This window comes from Uranotaenia lowii, chromosome 1 (genome assembly GCF_029784155.1).
Source record: "Uranotaenia lowii strain MFRU-FL chromosome 1, ASM2978415v1, whole genome shotgun sequence".
NCBI lineage: Eukaryota > Metazoa > Arthropoda > Insecta > Diptera > Culicidae > Uranotaenia > Uranotaenia lowii.
In genome coordinates, this window is record NC_073691.1 from 100,093,209 (window position 1) to 100,116,429 (window position 23,221).

The window sequence follows — 23,221 nt, forward strand, 5'->3', positions numbered from 1 at the left end:
GGTTCCGGAACATGATTTGGAAGATCCTTTCTTCCGTTGGGGGATCGGCCATCCTTCCGAAAATCTCCATCAACGCGTTGTAAAAATCCTGAAATTTTTCACCCCTTTTCTGACGCCTGTTCACTGCTTGCTGTTCATAGTTGAAGTCGATTTCTGGAGGTTGGAACTCCAACTTCAGCTCGGCCACGAGTTCATTCCAGCTTCTAAATTGCCTATTTTTCTTCCCTTCTATGAACCAAGACCCAGCATCTCCAGCGAAAAGATGAATGGATTCGTGAAACAACGTTTCTTTACTAATCCCCTCTGCCTCTGACAAGAATTCAATTTCGGTTATGAATCGGTTTAAATGTCTGCCTTCATCCCTACCGTCATAGCGCAGTTTCCAGTCAGTTACTGGCCTCGGTCTGCGCTTCAAAGTTTTAGCAGCATAAATGCTTTCATTCTCGCTGCTATCAGAATGCGTGGGAGTAAACTTCTTGTTAGATTTCAAACCCCGATCTGCTTTACCAATTTCACGGTTAATTGGTTTCTTTTCTAATTGGTTCAGTTTCTTATCCCTACCTTGAGTTTCAAATATTTCCATTTTAAATTCTGCCAATTTCTCTGAAATAAGTTCAGCAACATCGGACAATGAAAAATCTCTACTTAGTTCTTGTTTGTTTTCCACTGTTCTTTTAGGAGTACTTGAATCAATTTCCTCCGACCTATTCCTGAATGTAATACGCCTGTCTTTCTCAAAATTAGCTATCTCTTCTTCATCCAGCTCCTCTTTTTCCTCTTCTTCCTCCTCATTCCTAGACTCATCACTTCCTATATCAAAATCTCTCAACTGCTCAATATATTCCAGCGTTCTTCGCGAGGTTTCCGCAGCTAAGGACGGATCATTGGAATGGAAAGAGAAGTGGTCATTGAGCAACATCAACGGAATGGCCTCTAGATTCTGCGTATTGAACACTAGTTTCAATCTGATAAGACGGAAATACAGATGAATGAGACGCGTTTTAAGTTCGGCTAGCATAGACTTCCGCGCACGACGATTGTCTAGCATATCGCGAATTTTCGCTATCTTTTCATCAATCAGATTGAACTCTGATTCACGCGCGTTTTCTTCTACCGGTAGAAGCTCGAAATGGTTTGTTTCGCGTTGTTGTTTCATCGCATTTCGCAGTTTTCTGCGTTTCACATCGCGCGATTCGCCACTTGTAAATTTAACCGCGCGAATAGTGAGCTCATGCTCTAATTCATCATCTAGTAGATGGTTCACGTTTAACGAACGATATTGTACACGGAAAAACTCAGTTACTTATAAAATGTGTTGTAATAACACCTTCGATATAACTAATCGTCTGATGCTCATAATATGTATAACTCAAATTCAAATTTGGGTAGCCCAAATACAGAAGTAACTAAAAAATTACCATCGTTTAGGCAATTCTGAATAAAAAGTTGTTGTTGTTGGAATCGTATTAAAAAGGGATGCCAAAACCATCCAAAACAATTTGTAAAAGCTTTTCAATGGTGGCGAAAGTTAATCGCAGTAGAAGAGTGGTAGAAGTTAACGTTTCATATTGGCATTTTAAGGTGATCATGATTCGATTGGCCTTTTGCTTAATGTTGTTATTTTGAGTTCCGGTTAATTTACTTCGAAAATCGGTATAAGAATCAGGTAAATACAAGTGAAAAATCCGAGCTTCTTCCGTTGCATTTCCTCCGGTGAAAAAATTCTCAAACTATTTTTTTCTTCTATGATCTTATCTAGAGTTCTCTGTGTTAGGAGTTCGACGGACAGTGTTTGCATATCAACATCGCAGCGGGGTTCCGGACAGCGGGTTCGCCATACGAAGCGGAAGTTGATTCATCCGGAACTGTTTTTTCGATCTTCGTACAAATCAACCAGTTTGATTCGGTGCTGACCGTAATTGAAAAATTGAAAAGGTATCAAATTTGTTAGTTTATTTTATTTGTTTTCTAAAACCATCTCGTAGAATAATTTCTAAGCACTTGGGATCAAAAATTTCCCCATCAATTTTATTATAGTATTGAATTACTCAAGTTTGAAACGTTTATTGGAAACATATGTAGCACTTTTTTTGTACGGGGTTTTCAACCTCTAAACTTAAATCTGAATTAAATTAAAATTTTAAAATATTCAAGTTGAAATTTTTTTTAAGGATGTTAACCGCAATCAGAACTGTATTTTTTAACATTGAATGTCGAATTTCGATGTGTTTTGATGTGACTTGTTTCAATTTAAATTTAAGAATTTATTGTATAAATTTCTTTTTCCCATATTCACAATTAATTCAGTCTAAACTTTTTTTTCAGATACCGATGAGGAAATGCGCTTCTCCTATATTCCAATACCGATGAACATCCAAGGACAGATTTTTATCCAGTTTACCGCCACGAGTCTATCGGGCTTGATGATGGATCCGGAAGCTGATTGCATGAGGATTGGTTCCGACGGAACCGGATGAACAATGACAATCCGTCAATGATTGCCCAAGTGTTTTGGGTTTTATTATATTTTACATATTTATTGTAAATTTGTTATTCTGTTATTTAGAAATAAAGAATTAGCATGCATAAATTACTTCTTATTGTATCTGGAAGAAATTTCAAAAACATATTTATGTGGAAACAAATTATTTGAATGCTGGCATCCCTTCAAAATATACAGAATTGACTAACGGGATGGAAGCTCAAAATGTATTAAAGCTTTTTGCTCACGCTCTGCGTAAAGCGCCCAAACATAAAACTAAGTGGAGACACTTTTCTTGAAACTGTATAGATTTTTATACAGAATTAGGTAACTTTGGTTACCGTGTAGAGTAAATTCCGACATTGTACAGAAATATCACAGAGAAATGCTAATAAAATCTTTGGTAAAACTTGAAAATAATTATTGGACTCACTCTTTTTATAAATTAAGGACAATTAAAATTTGATTAAGGCTATAATTATTAAATAAATTAAATAAATACGACAATCAAAACAAATTAAAATAGCAATAAATAGGTGCAAATTTTCAATAAATCGTGCTGTTATATGGGTTTTGTGGGTTCAGGTGTAGTGTTTTATTTTTTTCTTTTTCAGGACCTTTTCTGTTAGTGTAGGTGTTTAGTGTTGGCCCAGGTATAGTGTACTGTTTAATTTTAAACTTTGTTCCGAATCAGAAAATAATACGTGGAATCTATACCATTCTTTTTTTAGCAAAGTTTTCCCCAGAAAGTCAACTTTCAAATTTCTTCTCTAACCGATTTTCCAACTCTGATTGTCAGGAGGAGTCGTGTGAGGTAACTACACAATCAGGTAACTGAATGTGTACTCACCCACCGCCCTGTTAAAAAAAACCACAGATTTTTTTAAACTCTAATCGATCCTCCGATTACCGAACGACTTTAACGCTGGGTGCCAAGTGAGACTTTTCGGCCAGCAACTCCCGGATAATATGAGCTCAGTCGTAGAAGACTCCTTTGACTAGGTCTCAGGGTCGGCCTACGGCTGGGTAATCGGAGGGGAACGCGGACAAAATTTACAACACAAACTGTGGGTTTTCAATTCAAACAAAGAACAACAAAGCAATTTAATTGAACGGAATTAAAACGAAATTTATTAAAAACGGAAAACTACTTTAAGACTTCAAATTTTTTTGACTTCAATTTTTGGCTTTTATTTAACGTTACTGTGTAGTGTGTGTGTAGGGTGTGGGTTGGGCTGTAGTTGGCTGGATGCGGTACGTACCGATGCTGCGATGCTTACTACGGTGGTGAGCGCTCACTACTGGTCGACCTTCCTTCGGGGATTTCCGCCTACCAAATGGTTCCCAATATGGCGGCGGGGATTGGTTGGGAAATCCACCTCTCGAGATATTCCTTGTGCTGTTTTGGATGGTGCTTGTCCGGCTTTGACAAACAGGTGAGGGTTTAACGGCGTCTTCCTTCTTTGGCTCGATCAGCGGACCACGGCAAGACCGTATTGGTCGCGCTGAGAAGGGCTCTCCTTTATGATTAGAGACCCGAGAAACTTGTCCCGAGTCCCGAGAGATGGGCCTCCTTTACGTTTATGGTTTACCTTGAACCAGAGGCCGAACGTCCTATTACGGTTAGACGTAGCTTACACCAGGTAAGCTAGGCCGAATCGTGCGACGGTGATAAAACGGTGACAGCAAACACGAGAACTTCACACAACAATTGACGATTGTGGGTTCCAAAACTCACAACTCCACATACATAGAGTTGGACAAAATCACGTCTGACTCGCACGAACGCCGGAAGAAATAGGCGGCTGAGTCAACGACTCTTCTTCTTGGGTTTCCGCTCCGCATTCTTCTTCCTTACCCCATCTAACTCGTTTGGGCGAGTTATTGCAGATTGCATGCAACCCACATGCAATGTCGACCTTGAAGACGATGTTGGTTGCAGCCTTGCTGCCGATGAAACCACACGCCCAACTTAAAACTAACAAATTATGTATTTTTGTTAAACCTAACTCCTATATAATAATTTTTATCCCTAATCCTATCTAAATTTTAAAAACAAGACGAAAAACAACAGTTTGACAAATAATTAAAATGAAACAAATTAAAAAAACATCTGAGGCGTTTGTAACGACGGTTACATGGTCTTGCAGGAGGTTTAGGTACCCGTGTTTTTTCACCCGTGTTCAAAATTGTTAAATTGAAACTGTCACAAATGTCATAAATAAGAGTAGAACGACAATCGTCAGTTTGTTCTCCCCAGACAGTTCCATGTGAATTGAAGTCACCCAGGATCAACCTTGGCTCAGGAAGCACTGAGCACAGGTCCTCTAGGTGATTTTGATCCACTGCAACTCTATGAGGCCAGTACAAACTGACAACGCATAAGTCCCTACCTTTTATAGTTATATGACATGCAACAGCTTCAATTCCTCCTGATAAAGGGAGGTGGATTCTATAAAAGGAGTGGCGCTTATTGATCCCCAAAAGCACCCCTCCATAAGAATCGCTGCGATCCAAACGGATAATGTTAAATCGTGGAATGAGATGTTTGATTGAGAAGAAAGCCATGTTTCTGAAAGGGCAAAAATATCGCAACTAGTTTCATGAAGAAGAAATTTGAACGGATCCAGTTTAGGGACTAAACTACGACAATTCCACTGTATAACAGTGATATCTCCGACCTCTCGGCGTAAATTAGCCATCGAGAGAGATAAACATTGAAATGAGGGGCCAAGTTTGCATCAATTGCTTCAAAAATGTCTTTACTACAGGAAGCATTGTTGTTACAATGCTTTTGATGGATTCAGAGACGTTGAAAAACGAAAAAATTCCATTCAGAATGTCAGTCAACTTAAACAATCCTGGCTGGGAAGTTGATTCTGAAAAAACTGCATTCGTCAAAGGGGCCTTTGAGGTCCCTGCTGGTGTTGAATCATTCTGTGGTGAAAAAATCGTGCGGAATCCAGGAGGATTTTGTTTTTGTTGTTCTGCAGCATTCGGCTTTTTAGAGACACTGGTTGGAGGGCTCATTGCAGGGATTTTCTTGGGTATTTTGGGTGTCTTGGGAGTTGTTTTAGCACGTTTCCGGGAGTTTGCAACGAAAACAAAAGGGTTTTCCTCATCCGTTGTTTCTTCGTTGTCAACTGGCAATACAGAAAAGATGTTACTTGAATGAGGTTGGGCCAGTGGAGAAGCGCTCTTTAAGATAGAGGCATAAGAACGACGCGATCGTTCCTTTAAAGAGCGCTTCTGTTTTTCCCAGCAACTCTTGAATGCCTCGCACGAAGAGATTTCATGGGGTGAGCCCCCGCAATAAACACATTTCTGCTCTATTGCTGAGCATGCTCCATCCCCATGATTCTCCCCGCATTGGGGACAGCGTGGCTTATTGCAACAGTGCGACGCTGTGTGCCCCAACTTGATGCAATTTTTACAATGCATGGGTCGAGGCACGAAGAGTCGCACAGGAAGCCTTAAAACTCCGTCAATCAAGACGTAGTGAGGGAGGGCGGTACCCGCGAAGGTCACACGAAATGAAGCTGAAGGCGAATACTTTGTAACTCCATTTACGACGTTGGCAGTGTTGAGTTGACGGCAATCCACGATTTCGACAGAAGTCGAATCGAGGCTCTTGAACTTGCCAACGCCGTTAGATTAAACGTATTTCGCATCCAGACTCATTTCTGTGATCACGCCCTCTATCTCTACGTCTCGAGACGGGATGTAAACGTGATACTCTAGGTTCAGAAAATTACTTGCTACAATCTCGTTTGCAGCTTTCGAGTTAGCCACAACAACGCGCAGCTTGTTTGCACGCTGTTTTGTAACACTGGTTACAGAGGGCCACCTCGCCAGATCTTTGGTGATCTGTACCACGTTAAGAGGCTTACCGTTTTTTTTGGGCCGGATGAAAACCACCCATGGCCCAGAGGAAGATGAGCCCTCTGCATATGCTCGGAGTCGGGTTGTTCTACTCTCAGCTGGGGATGATGAAGAGGCATCATCCATCTGAGAAAGACTAGCATTTGAGGGACCAGTAGCATCTGGGTCCTCCAGATGCTCCTCATTCTCGTAGGTTGGACTCTCATCATCCATAACTGAGGGGTTTAACCCCCCGCCTTCGTTCATATTTTTTCAACGGAGCCACTAATGCCTCCGTTTTGAAAATATGAGCAAAGCACTCAATGATCGAAATATAAAAAAAAGGGAAACAAGATAGGGGAGAAACAGTGAAAAAAATAAAAGATATTACAAACTTGATTGATTTTTTCGTAATCCACGACTATTCGGGCAATTGGAAAGTCGTATATTTGGTCCAGTGTCTAACGATGGCTCCAACCACGTGGTCTTCTTTCGTTGATTGAAGATGGCTGCCACGAACGTCAATGAGTGGGGAACTAGTCTGACGAAGATGATTAGGCCGTTTGTCAAACGATGACGACGACCTTCACCCGCACCTTCAAACACTTCCAGCGGGGGCCAAATCCTTTTCACGGGGAACAACGGAATAAAAACTGCAGGCCCCCAGCACTCGACAGGCCAAGTTTCGGGGAAGTCAACGTATCACTTTTCCTATTCTAGCGAGGGCACTTCTCCACTTTGGTAGCTAGCGAGAATTTAATTGTCTTTTGTGTCACCATACGGCAAAAAAAACACCGGATTGAACACGGCAACTCTCTCCTATCAACCGAACAAAGAACACTTTTTTCACACACGAGGCTCGCAAAACCACGACCGTGTTCACTGACTGATGGGAGACGAATGTTGTGTAAAATTTCCAACGAACATTTTAACCAATTTTTCCTTTTTGACTTAACCACCAGATGTCTCCAAATACACCAAAGAGAACTGTGAAAAATTGATTTGTAACTTTTGAACGGCGCAATAGATGGCACTGTTTTAAGTCAAGTTTCAACGTATTTTTTGGGTGTCAGCATTTGAAATTTTACACACTTTTTTAAAGATTTTTTGTTCGAGCTTGTACGTCTGTTCTCTGTGCTTAAACGATGTAGCGAATTATGTGGATTTGTTTATAATAATCAGAGCATGCAGGAGATTATTTTCAAAGTCAACATAGACGGGCTTTCATTAAATTAATTTTTTGTAACAGTTAATGATTTGGCATTCGTTTAGAAGATAGAAACAAATTTTGAATCTATCAAACAGTATATGAAAACATATTTCAGATGTTTTAAATTCACCTTGAAAATTCATTTGAAAAATATGGCTTATCTTCAGAGAGGATAATAGTTATCCGGCAAATGAGCCATCCTGCAAATGTACTAAAAGTGTTTAGTACAGTGCGCAGCCAATTTAGTACAAGCCAATCGAATGTTTTTGTTGCGTATTGCTTTGCTCTTTTATTCGTAATAGTGAAATTTTGGGGTGTCCATTAAATCCGTAACAGCTGTTTTTCGGTACAGATTACTCTCGCGTAGTATACAGATTTCAGTGGAAACGTTTCGGATTCAAAACCGGAAGGTTCACACCAAACAGATGCTTTTAGGTAAGACCTGGGATCTGCCAAACACGTTTACTGACTTTTTCATCGCAAAACGTCCAGCCGTGCAGCATTATTTGGTAGAAAAGCTCGATCGGCTACGCGGACGCATCAGCGCAAGTTGGATTTGGCTACCTCATATTACCACGGTTTGCGCTAGCGGATGTAAGTGTCTTTTCCAGTGAATAAATAAGGTGTAAATTTTGTGAATAAACTCAATGATTCAAGCAGCAGAACAGTTACTTCCAATGAAGAAGCTATTGGTCTTTGCTTTGCTGGTTCTTCCGGCGGTTCTCCTAACGGCGGACAACGGTAAGTTTAGAGTTTTCATTGGAAGTTTTATCACTTTCACTTCGACGTGGCATTTCGTAACCATAATTTTGGGTTTTTCTATTTCTGGCAGGTTCCCGATTCATGGCCAATGCTACCGAGGACGAATTAGGCGAGGAATTGGATGTTGAACTTGAATCCGATGAGGCATCGATAACCCAAAACGAAGAACCGGAAACAGATGAACTAGAAACGACAAAATCACCAGATGCGGATACGTTCCTTCTATTTACAAGACCTCTCTATGTTACTGGAACTCAACTGGAATTGCCTGCCGGAAATCCTGTCGAATTCCTCGTTGGATTTGCCAATAAGGGAAGTGACGGTTTCATAGTAGAAAGCGTCGAAGCTTGCTTCCGGTATCCCATGGATTTCAACTACTTCATTTAAAACTTTTCGGCTATTGCCTACAACGCCAGCGGAAATCAGTTTTCCGAAGCCGTCTTCAATGAAATCGTTTCGATTATCGAAATCGATGAGGGTCTGAATGGGGAAACGTTCTTCCTGTACGTGTTCCTGGCGACTGTTGTAGTTTTGTTGCTGGTGCTCGGCCAACAATTCCTGGGATCGTATGGCAAGCGTAAACGCTCCCCAGCTGCCCGTTAAACTGTGGAAACCGGAACCACCAGTACCAAGGATGTGGACTATGAACGGATTCCACAAGAAACACTCGAGAGGATTCGTAAGTTTTTCTTGTTTTTTTTTTCTTATAGAAACGACTTTCTTTCTGGAACATATTTTGATAACCAACTTAAAAATCCTCAATAAACGAAAATAGGAAATCCTAATACATACTTAATTGTACTAACCGACTTGTTTCTTCCAGAAAAATCTCCCAAGGGCGGCAAAGTGTCGTCCCCGAAGCAAAGCCCACGGCAGCGGAAGGCAAAGCGAACTGTCGGTGCTGATGATTAGATCAACGGCTTGGAGAACTCATTGCTTTGAGAAGGGTTGCTATCGTTAACAAAGCATAAAAACAGAGACACAAATATGTAGAATGCCCATCACCATCATCAACACATGAAGCACAATCGGCGTGGAACAATAGTTCTGGCGTTATGTTCCGGAAAGTCGTTTGACAGAATAATTTAATGAATAATTTTGTATTTTGCGAAAGGTCACAGTATGCTAGATAACCGTTACGTCGAATAACCCTAAAGTCAAAACGGGACGAGCCAGATTATGTCCATTGGCAAACATTCAGCAAACAATAGCCAGTGTTTATATTTACATTATTTCATTTCGAGATTAAATGAGTGATGAGTCCGGTGCGTGACTGCACTCGTTTTTGTGAAGGACATTTATGAACGATTTAGTCAAAATGAGTTGAAAATATCGGAAACTTCCACATAAAACAACGTTGTAGTTTATTTTTGTTGTCATAACGTACCAATTGTCTCAATTTGCAATCATTTTGTTAAGGAAGATTTTTTTAATCTGTATAATCAGAACAAACATTGTGCTGATTTGAATGGATCGAAATTAGATGCGATTATAGAGAGGATTCGGTAAGTAAAATATTTCGATTTGAGGTTTAGCAAGAATAAAATTGTTGTATGTTTCCCTATTGTAGATAGTAGTAGAATGCTTATCCAATGCTTCATGCCAATGGATCTCGACTTCTAAGGTCTATCGCACTAGTTTGCCTGGGTTACCTAATCAGCTACACCTTGAAGACGATGCTCTCACTGACCTTTTTGTGATAGAAGGATGCAAACGAATAAAAGAGACGATATTGAATCCGGATGAAATCGTCAAATCCGCTCGCTGTTGAACTAAAGATGTAGCCATGGTTTACAAATAAAATACAAATAAGTTTACAAATAAAATAACAAAGTATAAAGAAATTGATACACTTGGCATACACATCCTTTAGAAGTGCACGACTTTAATAAACCTATTTGAAAAAAAAAATTATATATAATAAGTATATTTAAAAAAAGAAACATTCTAGGATCCAGCTTGTTTTGTTCGTTGTTTTTTAACATATTCAATGTCTTTACTACAGAGATAAACCGGTTATTTCATAATATGCATAACTATAGGTAATATATTTGTTCAGTTTTTTTAAGTCACACACATAAGTAACAAGTATTGAAGCTTGAAGTCTCCGGGAAAGCTGAAAAAAATTATTTTCCGAAAAAAAAATCTTTATAGATATATAAAAATGAATGTTTGTCTGTCTGTCTGATTGTTCTCTATAGACTCGAAAACTACTGTTCCGATCAACGTGAAGTTGGGTGTATGAGAGTATTCGGAGTAGGAGATGGTTTCAACAATACTTTCAAATCGCTTTGACTTAAATAAGCCCTTCCTTCCATACAAAAGTAACATACAATATGGCACACCGATACAATTTTTAAGCATATTCCATAAAATTCCGTATTTTAAATATATGGCTGCTTCTATCTTGTTATGTTATTTTTTTTTTTAATTTTCCTCTGAACTCAATAATATAGTCAAATTGGAAATTTCTAAAATTGTATGAAGCGGATATGTTTCAAGAAAGGTATTTTCGATTTCATCTAGCAGTCCAAAATTCCAAACACATCACATAAGTGGACGCCGCTAAACAAGAAACCTGGGATTTTCATCTCGGTTTTCATTTCAATAATCAAAAGGAAATCTAAAAATTTCTTTAAATAAGTTTAATTCGATTTTTTTCCTATTGGAATTTTATATTTATAGTTGAGATAGTAACTTAGACCGAACTGATTTTCTTTCGGCGTTATTCAGTTCCTAATTCAGCTTGGCATCAAACAATTTTCCAACAACACCGCTTCCTTTCCTAGTTTCCAAATTTGAGGACTGTTTTACCACCCTAAAATATAGAAAGTGGCAATGATAGCTGGTAGCTTTTTTGAAGTGATAGCAAAAAATGGACCACATCCAAGGATGACAACAGACTCTTGAAACAACTCTTGATATACGATGATTTTAGCCACTGAAGTTTTGTGCCAACTCGGGTCGGGAGATCGCACATTGGTTGTTACGGACATTGCTGCCACAAAGGCCAACCTGTAAATAGGTAAAGCAAATAAAACCAGGTAAATTCCAAACTTAAAACAATTTATCAAATTTAATATTTTAGCATTTTTATATTTTGTAACTGATATTTACAACTAATTCGTAACTAATAAACAACACATTTTTTTTTATGCATGAGATAATCAAAGCTTGGCACTAAAAGTTGCACAATTGTCGGTGTAAATAAGCAATTTTCATTTTGCTTTAAAAATTAAATTGAAATCTTACTGACAAATTCATTTGTGAATACATTGTAGTATGATCACTTAGTTTACACTTAGTTTTACATATTATCAAACATAACATAGCCTGTTTATAATAATTCGAATGTGTCACAAGTTTTGAACAAAAATCTGACAAAGATAACCGTTTTATGAAAAGTTGAATTAAATATTAATTAATCTAAAAATTACCACATGTACTGACTAGAACATTCTTCTCTATAGAAATAATATTTAAATAACTCACCTCTATCTCAGAAATGTTTAACATTGGGGGAACCTGAGCTATTGATGGGCTGGTACCGTAGTACCGAATAACTTCAGCAACTTAGCCTCAATTGAAATCTTCTGTGGTATTTGAGCTGAGCGTTTCGATGATGGTCTTTTTTGTCACTAGAAGAAAAAAAAAATATTTTAACAACGTAGAATAAATCGAGTAGAGTGATTCGTTTGCTTATGACTTTTGAATCAAAAGGGAATTAAAAAGAAGTAATTACCCCATTTGTTTTTAAACTATCCTCGGAGAACACAGAAAATGTACGTTAACAGATAAGGCATGGTTCTCTAAATATCTATTTAACAGCTTGTCATAGTTTTCTGTACACGGAACAGCATCGTAAATACATCACCCCGTTTCTTGGATCTTTATCATTTCATTGGTAACTTGCCGAACTTTCAGCGCCGTGCCGTGGCTCTTTGCGTTGCGCTTCTTCCCGCTAACTAGGGCTGGAATTGGAATATTCGTCATTTCATCCTTAATCACGGGTCGTCTTCCGGGTAGTTGAACCTGAAGCTGAACCTGAACCTAACTCACTCAAATTTCATCTTTCATGTTTCAGCTTTCAGAATTTAGGATTTCAGAAATTCGCAAGTGTTACAGTTGACCAGCTCAGGTGAGCCTGCATCGGAGCTGCAATACACTGCAAATCTATGCTTGGCACCGATTTTTTTGATGTGCTGTTCCCAATTTCCGACACTCCTGCCGAGCGGAGCATTTTGGCCTTCTTTGAACTCCCGGAACCATGTCATCTAACGGAAGTCATCTGGTTTCGGAACCGAATTGAATTCCGACTCGGAGCTGGCCCCGGGCAGAGCCTTCTTGGAAGTTTCGAACCCGGACGCATTGGCATCTCTTCATCATCATCGGTGTATTGAGGTTCATGCAGCAGGAACTTTCCGTGGTCGTGTTATAGGAAGGGTTTGTTGTTCGAGATTCTGTTTTCGGGTAGTTTTGCGATGATTGAATTTTGGAAGCTAGTTTAATCTTTAATGAATGCACCGCACCTTCTTGCTTCGCCGGTGCTGGTGCCGGAATCTCATCGGATGGGGGGAACCGGTAGCACTGAGCGAAGCGTTGAACACCAAGGCATTTTTGAACGGTAAAATGGTTTTCTTATTGGACGCACGAATTTGTTGATAAACTGGTGGCTTCGACACCGCACGAAATCGCGACGGATATTATAACTATCGTTTACTAGATTTTTCAAAGAGTTTTAAAGTGCAATTTAAAATGGAAGCAAAACAATGATAACAAACAAATTCTAGCTGTCACCCCATGCAGGATGGCATGTGTGTACTAAAACGTACTGAAAATTGTACACGCTTACTCGGTTTAACTAGGATTTCGCTGGTTTGCAGGATGGCGCCGGATGAATTAACCCACAAATCCACACAATCCAGCATAAGCGTTCTTAATTTTTTTAGTACTGATCGTTGCCATCCTGCAAATGTTCTAATAATTTTAGTACTGACCATGCCATCCTGCAAAATGCACGCAGCCGTTCTTGAAAACGTCAGAAAAATGTTTTGATTTCGATTTCTTTTACTGTCGATTTCGTAATATTGGCTTTGGTCAATTTGCTTCCGAAAAATTAATTTCCAGGTTTGAATTAAACTTTTATCTGTAATACTCTTTTCCGGAAACTTATATATTTGAATTTTCTTGCAGACATTTTCCTGTTCGAATTTTGAAACAGATAGGCATACCTCTGTAAATATAGACCGCACGGCGATGCAAAAGATCACCGAGGCCTGCTACCGAATGCGATCCGATTGCATGAATGATAATATTCATGCCAGGAGTGGCAGTGTTGAAAAAGGAACTACCGCGAATCAAGATTGCTTTCCCGGATTACTCGATTTTCGGTCGATCCATCCGAAACGATGTTATCGGTGCAGCTGCGATCAAAAGTAGGTACTACGCTTATCCGGACGTCCGGTTGACGTTTAACTCCAGGTAAAATTTAAAACATTTATACCTGATTCATTAGCTTAAAATTCCTGATGCAAGAGTTAGAAAACTGTCTTCGGAAAGGGAGCGCCATTTCTAAATAATTGTCATTAAAATAAACTCAAACAAAATACAAACAAATTAAAATATATTGAAAATCATTTGGAATGCTTCACTTGAATCCAAGTTTTTTGGCACTTGAATCTCCCAATCAAAATCAAGCATCAAGTCTGTAATCAGTGAACCCGAACAGAATTAATGTAATCTTTATTTTTAGGGTCCCAAAACAAACCATCCGAAAGCTGAGACCGGTCGACAGGTGCTTTGCTGCTTATCTCCCAAATTGGTGGCGAAATACGGATCGATTATTTGCAATACCTGAGAAGCCCAAACAACTGGTCAGAATTCGAATAACGACAAATAGAAGCGATGATCTACTACAATGTGGTGCATGGAGATTCTATGATACTGAATGCATTCAGGAAGCTACCCTCGAACCGTTATCTTGGCTGTTTCATTGCAGAATAATCTTCTTGGAAATAGCCAATCGTGATTGCGCTTCATCTGAGGCATGGTACTGAGCGTGGCCCATTGCCATATGCCATTCCTTTAGAGGGTTTACTTGGATCAAGATAGGCATACACAGGAAAAGTATAATGAAGCACCAGGAAACTTCAAGTTTGCTCTCCTGGCCGACAAATGCTGCGGCTGGTTTTGAAATAGTTGAAAAAAGAAAATATCGAAAGTTCTAGTCCTGTGCGGATGAAGACCAGCCTTGTAAGCTTCCGTATAGTCAACATGCCAGAAACACTAGTTCATCGGTGGAATGAGTTCTGGACGCAAAACCCGTCACGACAAACGTCAGTACCAAATATTCTCATAAACGAAGATCTGAAAATGTACTCCATTGCGTTGTCTCTAATATTGTCGATTGCTTTCCCCAGCGGGTTACCTTGTTCAAAGGGTGGCTAAATTGAATAATTTTCTTTTAAAGGTTAGCATCGAAAAGCAAACTGGTTCTTTATACGCACATACCTACATCTCTGAATTTTGGAAAATGCTTTGTTAGTTGATACACAAAGATTTTACGTGGTTTAACATTTTCCAACCGATATAAGAACAAACCTCTTGATCGTGTTCAACAGAAAACTGTTTCATGTAAGCCATTACGGAAGAGTTATCAAGCTTTCAAATCTTAGTGTTCATCATGATGAAGAGCAGTAAGTTATTTTAATACAATTTGTAAGCAACTTTTTATTACTTTAGGGCAGTTTTGAGGCTTTCGTTTTGAAAAGATTTGTTTTTTCGTTTCCATTAAAACAATAAACTGCATTAAGTTCAATTCGATAAACTATTCCTTAGCGTTCCGGCGTCGTGGCAGCCAGTCTAAAGTTGATGCTCCAGAAAGGGATTAGCAGTATGCATATCATAAGCCGGTGGGTACGGGGTACCATCAGCATCCTTTGGAATGCATGAACAAGGTTTCCATCGTCCTAGAATATCTGATACAGGAATTCTTAGATGACCTGATCTGAAGTAAAAACCATAAAAATTAATTTTAATTTAAAGAAAGAGAATTATTTCAACTTACACTTATGCACTGCTCTGGAGGCGTGCCCTTTAAAGCCTATCGCGACGATCCGTGCATTCTTTTTTCTTCAATTTTGTTTAGGTTTTCCAATACATGGTAGGCCGGTTTGGTACAGCGGACGCTCCCCTTCCTAACCGTTTATTTGGAGTTTGTTGTTGGGCAGAATCCTACCGGCAGGTGATTTCGCGATAGTGTCATCCACGAAGCTCCTTTGGCATGTTGCTGATCTTCGTTTTGCTATGCAAGGTTCCTTGTGTTCCTCCGGTAAACTATTCGGTCGATTCCTGCGGACCGGCGCTATCATGCGATCCATTATTGGATCTCCTCTTATCCTATGGATGATGCAGGATGCAAGGAGCTGCGTGCTTTCGGCAGGCATTCTTTCAAAATCGAGAAAATCCGGATTGTAATTCAGCTGACCAGAACCTAAAACGAGATGAAGCCGTCACTCGCCACTGGACAAATCAAATTGATTCAACAACTTACCTAAACATTTCATCTGATTAGATGCACTTAGTGTTTGAAAGTGCATTTCCAATTGGGCCTTCACCAGTGCATATTTGTTTTATTCATCACCCATCGCCACGCAGCGTTCAGCACCATGTCACCTGAGACTCGTACCGAAAGCTAAAATTTCAGGTGATATTATAACAATTGTACATGGCTACTGCTAGAAATCACTCACCTGAATAAAATATTGTAGCTGATGCACGATATCCGAAGATTTGATCCCGGCACCCACACATCGTTTGAATCGCATCGAAAGGCTGGAAATGAAGAGGAAAGGTCACCTTTGGATACTTTTTTGAGTGAAGAAAACTTACCTGAATAATAAGGGCTCAGACCTGAAGGGCTGAGTTTCTACCACCGGCACAACCCGATGCAGAAAATCCATCACGGGAGCAGAAAAATTTGAAAGCATTCAAATTTCAGCAGCCAAAAAAACATACACTATAGTGAAATGGTGTGTATGCGAAGCAAAACATTTTGTTCACAAACAAAATGACTATCAGCAGCTGTCACCGCATGCAGGATGACGTGTGTATGTACTAAACCGTGCTGAAAAATGTACACGCTCGCTCAGCGCAGCTCGGATTTAGCTTGTTTGCAGGATGAATTAACCCAAAAATCCACACCATCCTGCAAGCGTTGTTAATATATTTAGTACTGATCGTTGCCATCCTGCAAGTGTTCTAATAAATTTTAGTACTGACTATGGCATCCTGCAAAATGCACGCAGTCGTTCTACAAAACGTCAGACAAATGACAAATGTTTTGATATCGATTTTGTTTTACTGTGTTCATAACATTGACTTTGGTCAATTCCGTACGCGTATTTTCCTCTATCTTTCGGGACTAGATGAGGTATTTTATCTCAAATGGCGTTTCTTTTTGATTCGGAATATTGCGGGAAAGGCATTTCAAATAGGATTGTGAGTAACGCAGAATGCTCCGGTAATTCGTGTGATGACTGATGTATAATAATAGCAGGACGTCGGAAGCGAGAAAAGCTTCGTACTTGTTCCGATCCAGATGCGTTGACTGAGTGCCGGTAACATACAAGGTCTACAGCATGGAGTTGGCATTCGGAGCAACGTTTGAACGATTTGGTCGCACATCCCAGCCTACCAGTCTTTGTAATCTAGGCACTCATAGCTCTGGTAGTGCAAATAACCTAACTTAATTAGCCGGAATTGCTATAAGGGCTATCCAAATCGTGGCGAACCGGCGACCGAGTTTTTTTGGGTTTCAAGGCGCCAACTTCAAAATGTGGCAACTTGTCCCAACCCAATTTCTCGATATCTACCCAACAAAAGTAACCAAGACGTTTCTTCATCTCCGAACTGGAAACTGTCCTAGTGATTTCAGGTAATAATTAAACTTTAATCTGCAATACTCTTCTCCGGAAACTAATCTCTTTCAATTTTATTGCAGACACTGGGAATTTTGAACAAAAATGATTTCCTGTTCGGATTGTGAAACAGCTAACCATCGCAAAGCGATGCAAACTATCAGCAAGGCCTGCTACCGAACGTGGGCCAATTGAATGATTAAGAAGATTCATGCCAAAAGTGGCAGTATTAAAAAACGAACTACCACGAATCAGGATGGCTTTACTGGACTACTCGATTTCCAGTCGATCCATCCGATGCTGTTATCGGTATAGCTGCGATCAAAAGTGTAACGGTTAGCTGTTTACGTTTAATTTCAGGTAAAATTTACAATCAGTTCATTTATACCTACATATTCAGTGGCTTGAAATTTTTTTATGCTGATGTAATGCTATTGAGGCAAGGCAAGGAGTGCAAGTGCAAATCAAGCAACACATCTGTAATCAGTGAACCCAAACAGTTATTATGTGAACTTATTTTTTTTTTTTGGACCCGAAAACGAGCTAGACACCGGTCGACAGTTGCTTTGCAGCTTAGCTCCCAAATTGATGGCAAAATACCTATAGGAAACCCAAACAATTGTTCGGAATTTAAATGTATGTATATGTATGTATGTTGGTTATCCACCATGGGTGCACGGATTCACCGCAATTTCTGTATAAGTATGTGCTCACATACATTTTTAGATTAAGTTCGACAAATATCCAATGTAACGCGTACAACATACCCGGACTCCATGGCTTCGTATGAACTGTTATGGATGAATGTATTGTGTTGATGTAGGTTTATTTAGGAAAAACGAATCAACCAGGTGGGCTAGTTTACTTACAGGTATTCCGGCATTCGTCTATATACCTGGCCAGCTGGCAACTGATTGAACATTCTTATTATATAGGCAATTATATTAGAAAACACATCCTACCTGTCGGCCACTTATGGGACTCGAACCCAAAAGTTTTTCTTGCCGATAGCGGGAATTGAACCCAGTACGCCTGGCATACCAAAACCAGACTCGCACCAGCCTATACGCTAGACTAAATCGGCGGTCGAACAATTGTTCGGAATTGAAATCACGACAAATAGAAGGATGAACCACGAGCTCGCGCGACTCTACGGCGAACCCAGTATCCAGGAGACGGCGAAGGCTGGGAGGATACGCTGGGCAGGAAATGTTGCGAGAATGCCGGGCGACCGTCCTGCAAAGCAGGTATTCGCTGCTTATCCGCTAGGAACGAGACGAGCAGGGGCGCAACGAGCGAGGTGGTTAGACCAAGTGGATGTGGGATGCCCGAAACGGTTGCCATGGGCCCAGTGAATTGGAGGAATATTGTTCATCAGGTTACGTTGTGAGACGGAACACCATGTAAATAAATAATAGAAGCGATGAACTACTACAATGAAGAGGAGAATCTATCATACTGAATGCATTTAGGAAGCTATTAAAGTCACTACCGAACCGTTATCTTGGCCGTTATTCCATATCAGAATAATCTTCTTTGAAATGGCCAATTGTAATCGCGCTTCATCTGAGACATGATACTAAGCGTGGGCCCATTGCCATACGACATTTATTTAGAGGGTGGATCAAGAGATGCATTAGCCGGGAAAGGATAATGGTGCACCAGGAAACATCAAGTTTACTCTCCTGGACAACGAATACTTCGGTTGGTTTGGAAATACCTAGTTGAGAAAAACGGATGATAAAAAAATTCTAATGAACATGCTCGAAACATGAATTCGGTGAACTAAAAAAGCAAAAATGCACTTATATGCTTGTATTAAGTTGTCTTTTGCGTTGTCTGTAATAATGGCGCTTGTTATTCTGAACGGATTACCTTAGCAATAATTCGAAGGGTTTCTGAATTACAACCTTTTTTTAGAGGTTTGCACCGAAAGGAGACTAGTTCTTTATGTTCTACTTTTTCTTACATATTATTAATTTTATTAGACACTTCACCACTGCTGGGGAATTCGTTTCTTTTTAAGTTGGATTACGAAGGTGTACATTACAAACTGAATAAGTCCAAATTTAGCTTCTTTTACAAATTGGATAACATTTTTGTCTTTTTCCGTATTCCGTACTTCGTAAACAGTTCCTGATATGTGGATTTTTTTTTCGAATTTCTTGGTAACCTTTACAATTGTTGATGGTCCTACGCCGTTTGGCCTAAAGTCATTTGGCATAAAGCCGTTCGGCATAACGCCATTTGGCATAACGCCATTTGGCATAAAATCACTTGGCATAATGGTCATTTGGCATAATGGTCATTTGGCATAATGGCCGTTTGGCATAATGTCCGTTTGGCATAATGGTCGTTTGGCATAAAAATATCAAAACTCAGTGTTTAGGTTTATTCAAATCCCTAGTAAGGCCCGTGTCTCTAGGTTTACTCAAAGCTAGGGACAATCCCCTATCCCCCCCCCCCCCCATCATTTTAGTTCGAACGCGAAGCGTGAGGAGGCTTCCTTGAAAATTTGATCCATAATTTTAGGACGGCCCCGTCTTTCTAGGTTTATTCAAAGCCCTAGGAAGGCCCCGTGTTTCTAGGTTTACCTCTACCTTCTAGGTTTACTGTGTTTCTAGGTTTACCCAAAGCTAGGGACAATCCCCTAGCCCGGTGCGCAACGCGAAGCGTAAGGACCATACATCATTTTAGTTCGAACGCGAAGCGAATTTGATTCATTATTCAAGGACAGTCCCGTCTTTCCAGTTTTATTCAGGCCTCGTGTTTCTAGGTTTATCCAAAGCTAGGGACAAAATGCATTATTTTATGCCAAACGACCGTTATGCCAAACGGCCATTATGCCAAACGGCCATTATGCCAAACGGCCATTATGCCAAATGACCATTATGCCAAACGGCATTATGCCAAACGGCTTTACGCCAAATGACTTTATGCCAATCGGTATACAATCTTGTTGATAATACGTTGGACATTCAAAGAGACTCCACAATAAGAGCATTTTGGTGGGTTGTCTTACAATTAATTGCCCTAACACTTTTAACGAGTTCAAATTCCGCTATTTCTGTCGATAAAGGTGCTCTTAAATTTAGTTGTTGCTAAGCATTCCGCGTCGTGACAGCCTGTCGATAGTTGATGCTCCAGAAAGGGATTAGCAGTGTGTCTACTTTAAGGCGGTAGGTACGGACTGCATCCTGCATCGGAATACATGAACAATGCTTCCACCGAAACAGGAATACAGGAATACAAGAATTCTTAGATGACCTGGGGAAATAATAAATTTTAATTTGAAGAAAGAAAATTCATTCAACTCACATATATGTACTCCTCCAAAATCTCCGGATGCGTGTCTTTTTTAACCTATCGCGATGATTCGAGCATTTTTATTTATTCGATCTTGTCCAGCTGTTCCAATACATTGGCAAACAGGAAGGTTTGGTACAGCCTCTTACTGGCCATTTGTTTGGGACTTGTCGTTGGCTGTTGACAGGAGGTTGCGATATTATGGTCCACGAAGTTACTTTGGCATATTGGTTATCTTCATTCTACTATACCAGATTCCTTGTATTCCTCCGGTAAACTGTTCGGTCGATTTCTGTGGACCGGCGCTATCATGCGATCCATTATTGGACCTCCTGCGAGTTTTGGAACAAAGTGAAAATTCAAAGTTTCTAGGTGACGTTTTCGAAACACTAATTCTTATTTGGAACGTTCGTATCCTGGAGCCCTTCCAGTATACCCCCTGCAGCGCTACGTCTTTGCGTCTCTGATACGCCGCCTGATGGCCGGCTTCACCGCACCGCCAACACAAACCACTCCTGTCAGTGCCCTTGTACGCGAAAGATTTGTGCCCATATTCCACGCACCGGAAGCACCTTTCCGGTTGCTGGGAGATGGCCAACTGGCAGATAGACCGGCCCACACTTGAGTGCGACGTTTGCTGCCGCAACCGGAAGTTTCACAAACGGCACCTGTGTCCCAGGTTTGTAACAAACGGTTCGCCACCTGTTCAACTTTTTTTTTTTTAGTTGATCACCCAGGTGGTAAATCCTTTTTACGGATTGCATTCCAAGGCACGGCGAGCGACCGAGTCCCCCCAGTATGCTACTCTGGGTCCATGGGTGCAATTGGACGACTCATGATACTAAGTACCCCTACGCCATAAAGTCCACCTGGGGCCCCGGACCTGGTTCCCACCTCGAACTGTTTAGTACACTATGCTTCAATAGTGGGAGGTCTATTCGCGCTAATGCGCTCCAAGGCAATACTCATTAACGAGACCACTTTCAGTAAAACCTCTCATCCTTACGACTCGACGCCTGTACTCTCCTCTAACGATTAGAGAACCGACATCTCCTCGCAATGACTCGAGATTCCCACACAAACCTCTCCTCTTCGCGACTTGAGGCCTGATCTCTCTTCTAACGACTTGAGATCCGACCCCTTCTCGCATCGACTCGAAGTTTACCTCTACTCCGAACAATTCCAGGCCCGATCTCTTCTCTAACGACTTGAAATCTGACCTAAAGACTTGGGGTTGACCACACAAACCTCTCCGCCTGAAGGTTTGAGGCCTGACCTCTCCTCTAACGACTCGAGGCCCGACCTCTTATCTTCAGGGTTCAAGGTTTGCCACCTTGCCCGTCGTGTGCCTGATCGAGAGCAGCTTATCCTAGACTCGTGCCTGTCACGATATACGCACGGGACTTAATGCAACGACTCGGATGATTCCCGACGAAGACGTCATCCTACTCCGACTCGAATAGCTCACCCGGCGTCGAGAGCCACTCTACCCGTGGGTATTCCCCGAACGTGGAATAACCCTTTCCCAACGATTTCCACTGCGAAGAAGGTCAAGTCTTATCCCCGCAGCTTCTGTCGTTGAGAACCGCCCTACTCGGATACTCCCCGAAGGTGGAGCATCCTACGCACGAACGCGGGGCACCCACGGCATCCGCTACGCAGAAGGTATTGTCTTATCTTTGTAGCTTCAAACCGTGGGGTCGGACGCAGTCTACTCGACAGCCCCCCGTCGATGGGGTCAGTCTACTCCGACCGTTGTCCGGTCTTCTTTATCCCCCTTGGCTGGCAACCCTAGGATTTTTGGCCCGTGGATTTTCCTGCCCGTTGTGTGACTTGAGAGGCTCGCCCGGCATCGAGAGCCTCTCTACCCATGGGTATCCCCCGACAGTGGTTAACCCTCTTCCCTCGAGATCCGCTACGAGGAAGGTATAGTATTATCCCCGCAGTTTCCCTCTTAGGAAGCGGCACTACTCGGATACCCCCCGACGTTAGGGTATTGTTAATTCCGGCTCTTTGAGAGTTGGGAGTTGTTCCGGCTTCTCTTTGGAAGTTGGGAACGATTGTTGGTGGGACCGATTTCTTTCAGCAAGTCACGACTCAAAACGAGGTTAGGTTTGGTGTGAACAGGCTTTAACTGTAATAGATATTTATTTTTTACTGTTTGAATGATTTTAACTTGTTGTGTGTACTTACAATTTTCGGTTTGACTTGTAGTTTAAATTATAGTGCTGTTTAGGTTATCAAATTGTAGGATAACAAATTGTAGAATAACAAATTGTTTGCTTTAAACTAGAATTATTTCAAGAATTAGCTACTGTAGATAGGTTTTACGATTTTACAATTCTCACCAATATACGTTTTACTATATACGGTTATTCCGTATCGATTGATAGAGTGGTAGTTGGTAATCACTTTTAACTATAATGTAGAATAATATAATATTAATAAAACTGTTGAGGTCGAGATTTCACTTGAGCAACCAACGTGTTGATCTTTCCGCTGCACGAGATGAAGAGAAATTTCTACTGTTTTCCCTCCCACTCTAGTTCTCGATCGTGTTTTGATCTGGTTGCCCCGGTGCTAAATCGTTGACGGCTGAGAAAGCGTTGCCAGATTTTCCGTCCGTAACAGGTATCCTACATACGTTCGCGGCGCACCCCTGACCTCCGCTACGCAGAAGAT

At 40.8% G+C, this 23,221-nt stretch overlaps 2 long non-coding RNA genes and 1 pseudogene across 6 annotated transcripts; 2 read left to right on the plus strand and 1 right to left on the minus strand.

Moving 5' to 3' along the window:
- Nucleotides 1–1,405: 1,405 nt before the first annotated feature.
- LOC129756550 (uncharacterized) lies at nucleotides 1,406–2,576 on the plus strand. The gene is made up of 3 exons (XR_008739497.1): nucleotides 1,406–1,666; nucleotides 1,760–1,935; nucleotides 2,326–2,576. It is a non-coding gene; the product is annotated as an uncharacterized LOC129756550 (long non-coding RNA).
- A 5,151-nt stretch (nucleotides 2,577–7,727) lies between these two features.
- LOC129738550 (translocon-associated protein subunit alpha-like) lies at nucleotides 7,728–13,289 on the plus strand (annotated as a pseudogene).
- On the minus strand, nucleotides 10,364–19,632 carry LOC129738552 (uncharacterized). 5 transcript variants are annotated; one of them, XR_008735544.1, is made up of 8 exons: nucleotides 16,206–19,630; nucleotides 16,067–16,148; nucleotides 15,868–16,008; nucleotides 15,382–15,807; nucleotides 12,845–15,321; nucleotides 12,058–12,775; nucleotides 11,808–11,953; nucleotides 10,364–11,330 (listed from the first exon to the last, which is right to left on the minus strand). It is a non-coding gene; the product is annotated as an uncharacterized LOC129738552 (long non-coding RNA). The 5 variants fall into 5 exon arrangements; XR_008735545.1 differs by having other exon boundaries at nucleotides 12,058–12,286; nucleotides 12,375–15,321; XR_008735546.1 differs by having other exon boundaries at nucleotides 10,364–11,133; nucleotides 11,197–11,330; nucleotides 12,058–15,321; nucleotides 16,206–19,628.
- Between the last annotated feature and the right edge of the window lie 3,589 nt (nucleotides 19,633–23,221).